Genomic DNA, 7,378 nt, shown 5'->3' with positions numbered 1-7,378 from the left:
ACATCAGATTCTTTCCAGGACAACTGCTTTCCCAAGGCTTCCTTCTCTGCCCAGATTTTCCTGCTTCTCCAGAGGTGTCTTCCCCTCCACATCATGTGCCCGGTGGCCCCTGTACTTTCTGTCAGTAGTAACCTGGCCTCGGTGGGGCAAGTCTCAGGGCAGACAAGAGCCTCCCTGGGAGCTGACTAGAGGGCCTAATCCACAGAGACACCTAGATTGGGATGATCAAGAAGCTGCTGCACTTTGCTCTGATTTCTCATAACTGCTATTGTCATTTTGGCTCATATGTTTCCATGGAATCACGCAGCATCTGCCTCAGCTTCCTGCCCCATTTCTCTCTTTGGTTGATAGCCTTGTGCTTTCAGACCTCACTTCCATTCTTTCTAATCACTAATTCCAGTCAATAACTGGGTTATGGATTCCCCGCTTTAATCCCAGCATGGCCATGCCCAGCCCTGTTCTTAGTGGTGCTGAAGCTCCTCCAAGCCTGTCTGTCATCTCTGAGAGGCTCTGGGGTCTGTGTGGGTGGCAGATTTTGGCACAAGCATGTTGGCTCGATCATGATCAGGGATGAGGGAAAGGTTAGACGATGGGGCCAAGTGCTGCCAAGGGCAGGGGAGGTGGTCAGTGAGGAAACAAGTGCCCACTGCGTTCCACTCCCACAGCTACACTCTGGTCCAAGCCTCCTGCCCCTCACCTGGACACCAATAACCAAACTGGGGTCCCTGCTTCCTTTCCCACCTGTCCAACCAGTCCATTTTCCATACAGCAGCCAGAGTGATCACATAAAAGTGTATATCAGATTGAGTCACCTCTCTCCCTAAGACCTTACAATGGCTTCCCAATCAAACGAGACAAAAATCTGGCCTCTTCAAGTCCTTTGAGGTCCCACATGACATGGCCCTTGCCCACCTCCCTTGCCTCATCTTGGATGTCTCTTCCTCTCATTCCCTGTGCTCTAGCCACATGAGACCTTATGGTCTCTCGATCATCTCAAGCTGGTCCCCACTCCAGAGTGTTTGTGTTAGCTGTCACTCTGCTTGGAACACTTGACACCCATGTCACCCTCCCTGATCACCTACTTGGAAAACAGCTTCCTCTGACCTCTCCTAACATGCCACCCCTTAGACTTAATACCATTGTCACTAGGATCATTTGGGGTTTTTTTTTTTGTGTGTGTGTGTGTCTCCACTCAAATAAGCTTCCTGAGAACTGTACTGTGTCATGCTCATCACAGTACTCAGTGTGTGGAATGGTGCCTATAAGGTGTTTAGTTGATTCAGTGAACACCAAGTGAGCATCTACTAGGGACCAGGAGCTGTATTGGATGCTGGGACTGCAGTGATAAATGCGGCAGACTAGGATCTTGTCTTCTCAGAGCTGCATTCTGGAGCATATTTGTTGAATGAAAGGAGGCAGGCAGGTGTGCTATTAAAGACCTACATCTTTAATGTGCATGCTCAGTCTCTTCAGTCATATCTGACTCTTTGCGACCCTATGGACTGTAGCCTGCTAGGCTCCTCTGTCCATTGGGATTCTCCAGGCAAGAATTCTGGAGTGGGTTGCTGTACTCTCCTCCACATCAGTTCAGTTCAGTTCAGTTGCTCAGACCCCATGAATCACAGCACACCAGGCCTCCCTATCCATCACCAACTCCCGGAGTTTACTCAAACTCATGTCCATCAAGTCGGTGATGCCATCCAACCATCTCATCCTCTGTCGTCCCCTTTCTCCTCCTGACCCCAATCCCTCCCAGCCTCAGGGTCTTTTCCAATGAGTGAACTCTTCCCATGAGGTGGCCAAAGTATTGGAGTTTCAGCTTCAGCATCAGTCCTTCCAATGAACACCCAGGACTGATCTCCTTTAGGATGGACTGGTTGGATCTCCTTGCAGTCCAAGGGACTCTCAAGAGTCTTCTCCAACTTAATACATGGAGTGATAAGATGATTTTAATCAGGGCAAGTGAGAAGAACATTCTGAATATGAGCCAACTAATATCTAGGCCCTTCATAGTCATCATGTCATTTTATCCTACTAACCTTGTTGTGTGTATTTGTGTTCTCACTGCAGAAAGGCCCCACAGCTAGAAGCACATAGTTTCTGTATGTAGGAAACCTGGGACGACCCACCAACGCTGGTTGGGACATTCAGGACTTGATGAGACTTGATTATGTGGCCATCTCTCATGCCCAGGTTTTCTGGGCAGGACAACCCCAGGGCTCTTTCCTTGGCTCTGATTTGACTAAGTACCTACTGGTGACTTGGATCAGGCCACATAATACAAGTCTCATCAAGTCCTGAATGACCCAACCTGCCTTTGTGGGTCCACCCAGTTTTCTACATATAGAAATGAGGTGGGGAATTAGAATCAATATTTGATTTATTCTATACCTGATGTCCCAAGATGTGGAGGCCCAGAGGAGCCAACCACTGCCAACCACTGCCTCTTCCTGTCTGACCACCAGTCTTGTGGCCTCAAGGCTCTCTAAGTCACGTGACTACTGCCTGGTCTCAGCCTTTCCTCTACTCCCTAGTCCACTGCAAGAGCTTCTTGCCTGGCCTCCCCACTCCAAACTGGTCGTCTCCAACTGTCTCCAACTGGCATTTGAGTTGTTGTTGTTGTTATTCAGTTGGTCAGTCGTGTCTGACTCTATGACCCCACGGACTGTAGCAGGTCAGACCGTCTTTCACCATCTCCCGGAGTTTGCTCAAACTCATGTCCATTGAGTTGATGATGCCACCCAACCATCTCCTCTTCTGTTGCTCCCTTCTCTTGCCCTCAATCCTTACCCATGTCAGGGTCTTTTCCAATGGGTTGGCTCTTCCTATCAGGTGGCCAAAGGATTGTAGCTTCAGCTTCAGCATCAGTCCTTTCAATGAGTATTCAGGGTTGACTTCCTTTCAGATTGACTGGTTTGACCTCCTTGCTGTACAAGGGACCCTCAAGAGTCTTCTGCAACACCACACTTCTAAAGCATCAGTTCTTCAATGCTCAACCTTCTTTATAGTCCAGTTCTCACATCCATATATGACTACTGGAAAAACCATAGCTTTGACTATATGGACCTTTGTTGGCAAAGTGATGTTTCTGCTTTTTAATATGCTGTCTAGGTTTGTCATAGCTTTTCTTGCAAGGAGCAAATGTCTTTTAATATCATGGCTGAAGTCACTGTCCAGTCATTTTGGAGCCCAAGAAAATAAAGTCTCTCACTGTTTCCATTTTTTGCCTATCTATTTACCATGAAGTGATGGGACCAGATGCAATGATCTTAGTTTTTTGAATGTTGAGTTTCAAGCCAGATTTTTCACTCTCCTCTTTCACTTTCATCAAGAGGCTCTTCAGTTCCTCTTCACTTTCTGCCATAAGGGTGGTGTCATCTGCCTATCTGAGGTTGTTGATATTTTCCTCAACAATCCTGATTCCAGCTTGGGATTCATCCAGCCCAGCATTTTGTATGATGTGCTGTGCATATAAGTTAAATAAGCAAGGTGACAATATGAAGCTTTGACATACTCCTTTCCCAATTTTGAACCAGTAAGTTGTTTCATGTCTGGTTCTAACTGTTGCTTATTGACCTGAATACAGGTTTCTCAGAGTGCAGGTAAGGTGGTCTTAGCTATTCTCTTTAAGAATTTTCCACAGTTTGTTGTGATCCACACAGTCAAAGGCCTTAGTGTAGTCAATGAAGCAGAAGTAGATGTTTTTCTGGGAATTCTCTTGCTTTTTCTATGATCCATTGGATGTTGGCAATTTGATCTCTGGTTCCTCTTCCTTTTCTAAATCCAGCTTGTACATCTGGAAGTCCTTGGTTCACATACTGTTGAAGTCTAGCTTGAAATATTTTGAACATTACCTTGCTAGCATGTGAAATGAGTGCAATTGTGTGATAGTTTGAATATTCTTTGGATTTGCCCTTCTTTGGGATTGGAATGAAAACTGACCTTTTCCAGTCCTGTGGCCAGGACTCGTATGGCAGTTGAGTGGCCTTTCTAAAAGCAAATCTCATCATGCCTAAGAGCTTGTACTCAGTCCGGACTCCTGGCTCTGACCCACAAGGCCATGCTTCACCTGACCGTGCAACTGACCAATCTGAATTCCTCCCCTTCCTTGGGACCCTCAGGCAGTTCTTGGGATACTGTATATCTCCCATTTCCATGCCCTTTGCTCACTGTACTTGTTCTGCCTGGAATTCATTTTTCTACCTAAGGAGCCCCCTGCCCCACCAATCCAAGTTAAGGGTGGCCATCCTCTTACAACTGTCAGGCTGTATTGAAAGGGCTTCCTGGTGCTTCTGTTCATGCCTAAAAGCATGAAAGCAGGGTCTGCATCTTAATAATAGAATCCAACATCAATTAGGCTGTGGAGTTGATAATCCATTATCTCACCGGAAAAAATGGACACTATTGCTTCCATTTTGTAGATAAGAAAACTGAAATTCAGAAAGGGTTACTGACAGGGACTTCACTGATGACCCAATGGTTAAGATACAGTGCTTCCAAGGCAGGCTGCATGAGTTCAATCCTTGGTCAGAGCTAAGATCCCACACACTGGGTAGATCAGCAAGTTTGCTAAAGGTCAAAGACTTGAGCAGAGAAAACTTGAATCTACATACCCAACTCTAAACTTGGTGTACATGCTTTGTTTGAACAATCATCCCAAGAACATGCAGTAAACCCTCTCTGAGAGCCAAGTTCTGTGCTAAGTGACCACAACCCTGGAGACAGAAGCCATGTCCGAGCACTGTGCTCCTCTGCTGGTATCTGGTAACAGGTGTTTACAGAAGGGTTTCAGTATTGTACCTCCCACTTGTCCCTAAGAGGCACCATCTTGTAGGGTTATCCCAGAACCCCAGCTCACTGAGAGTCTTTGGGATCCTGGCTCTGTTGTTCACACTTTCTGTTCAGCCTCCCAGCTTTGTCTATCCACAAATCTGAACACTGAACCTCTCCAACCTCATTCAAGTTACCAATAAATAATCGATCAGATCAGAGCCAAAGAAAGAAGCTTTATACCCCAGATAACCTGGGCATAAAAGACAGCCACATAATCAAGTCTCATCATGTCCTGAACGTCCCATCCAGCCTTGGCGGGTCTTCCCAGTTTCCCCACATGTAGATTGGGAGTGGTGGTACTGTCTGTATGTGGCATCTGATGGCACAGGTGGCATCTGTCCCTGTGTACGGCGGCAGATGAGATGACCTGGGATCAGGATTGTGTGGGGTTTGCCCTTGTAGGTCCAGCACCCAGCATGGTGCCTGGTACTCAGTGGGTACCCCAAAAAGGCTTGTTGAATGGAGGAGTGGATGACTTATTAGTGAACCCATCTGACTCCTCCTTTTCCTTCTCTCATCCTACACAGGAGTGTCGTGGTCAGCCCTGGCCCTCAGCCCTTTTCAAGTTTATCCTACTATAGCTGTGACCTTGATTTGTGCCCATAAGGACAAATAGCTCCCAGTCTATATTCACTCTGTGACTTTCTCCTAGTCTGCAAGTCCTCATCCATCCACTTCCCCATCTCTAGGATACCCCCTTCATAACCATCCATCCAATAAATATATTGAACTCCTCCCCCAGGTATCACCTCTGGGTAACCAATCAGAAATTGTCCCTGCTGAAGGAAGCTTTTCCCACTTTTCTAGCAAACAGACCCCAAATGCACAATCACATAAAGACACTTGTTAGAAGTGCCATAAAACTGAAGCACTATTTTGTTTTATGAAAGTAAACTAAATGGTACCTCGTTCATCCTGGGCGGGGTGTGTGTGTGTGTGTGTCAGGGAACACTTCCTGAAGGAAGTGACATTTAAGCCAAGAGCTGCATTGTCACAAAAGCCAGGAAATGAGTGTATTTTAAGAAGGGTGGAGGGATTTCCCTGGAGGTCCAGTGGTTGAGACTCCACCTTCCAAAGTATGAGGGCACAGTTTCAATCCCTTGTCAAGGAACTAGGATCTCACATGCTGCATGGTGTAGCCAATAAGCAAATACAATTTAAAAAAAGAAAAAAGAGAAGGATGGAGCGATAACCCTGGTGTTCCGGTGGTTAAGAATCTGCCTGCCAATGCAGGGTACACTAGTTCGATCCTTGGTCTGGAAGGACCCCACATGCTGCAGAGCAACTCAGCCTGTGCGCCACAACTAGTGAACCCATGCTCTGCAACAAGAGAAGCTACTGAAATAAGCCCATGCATCACAAGGAAGAGTAGCCCCACTCGCTGCAACTAGAGAAAGCCCACATGTAGCAATGAAGACCCAGCGCAACCATAAATAAATTAATTAAGGAAGAAGGTGGAGGCAAAGACTTCAAATACTGCTGAATTAACTTTAGGAAGGTTGTTGGAATGACTTGGCATAAATCAGACTGGATTGGGTGGAGGAGTGAATGAAAGGTGAGCAAATAAAGGCAGCAAGTGTAGATAACTGGAGAAGCTTGGCTGGGAGTAGAAGAAACATGTCAATGTGGTAGCTATGTAGGATGTAGATCTGAGAAGGTCTTCAAGAATTTGTTTTTATTATTATTTTTTTTTTTAAGAATTGAGAGACATAAGGTGTTAAATGCTGCTAGAAAGGAGCCATAAAGGTAATAGAGGAGATCCATAGAGGTAAAGGCAAAAATAAAGGGCTCGACCCATTTGTTATTCCTCCATTTAAGAAATATCATTGAGCAACTGCCATGTGCCAGGCACTTTGCAAAAGATTGATGAAGTACTTGCTTTTAAGAAACTTGTTTTTCAGGGAGGGAGGCAAGAAATAAGTAACAATGATTTCAGTGACTGGTAAGTGTGATGCAGAGATAAAATGAGGTGATGAAACGGAGGGGTGCAGTTCTGGAAAGGGTGATGTAACAAGGCCCCGGTTGCAGCAGGGGTGTTTCTGCTAATCGATGCCTGGGGGACCTGAGCTGTCAGGGTAAGTCAGGGTTCAGTGACAGCACATGGGGGTGGGGAAAGGAACGGTGGGAGAACAGGAGGAAGTCACAGGGAGTTTGCAAATGTCAAGGAAGGCTAATTCCAGAGGCCTCTTGGAGATGGTTAAGAGTGGTAGAAGGTAGATGACCTCGGGGTTACCCTTTAGGACATGATCAGTAGGTCAACTGCTGACTCCAATCTGGCTCTGGGTGCTCAGACTCAACGTTACGAACCACAGGCCCATCTCTTTCCCACCAAATCTGCTTCTGACTTCCCAGGCTTGAGGGTAGAGCCACCATTTTCCAGGTTGCCAGTGACTGGCAGCCTCAGATGTTTCCGACTGCTCCCTTCTCCCTCTCTGATACAGAGGATCAGGCCCAAACAGACGGGCAGAGAAGGATGCCCAAATCAAGTCCTTCCTGCTCTGCCGCTGCACATCCTCTTGGTCTTTCCTGCAGGAAGTCACATTCA

This window comes from Cervus canadensis, chromosome 2, assembly GCF_019320065.1.
Source record: "Cervus canadensis isolate Bull #8, Minnesota chromosome 2, ASM1932006v1, whole genome shotgun sequence".
Classification (NCBI taxonomy): domain Eukaryota; kingdom Metazoa; phylum Chordata; class Mammalia; order Artiodactyla; family Cervidae; genus Cervus; species Cervus canadensis.
The sequence above is the reverse complement of the archived record's forward strand: the minus strand, read 5'-3'. Positions refer to the sequence as shown.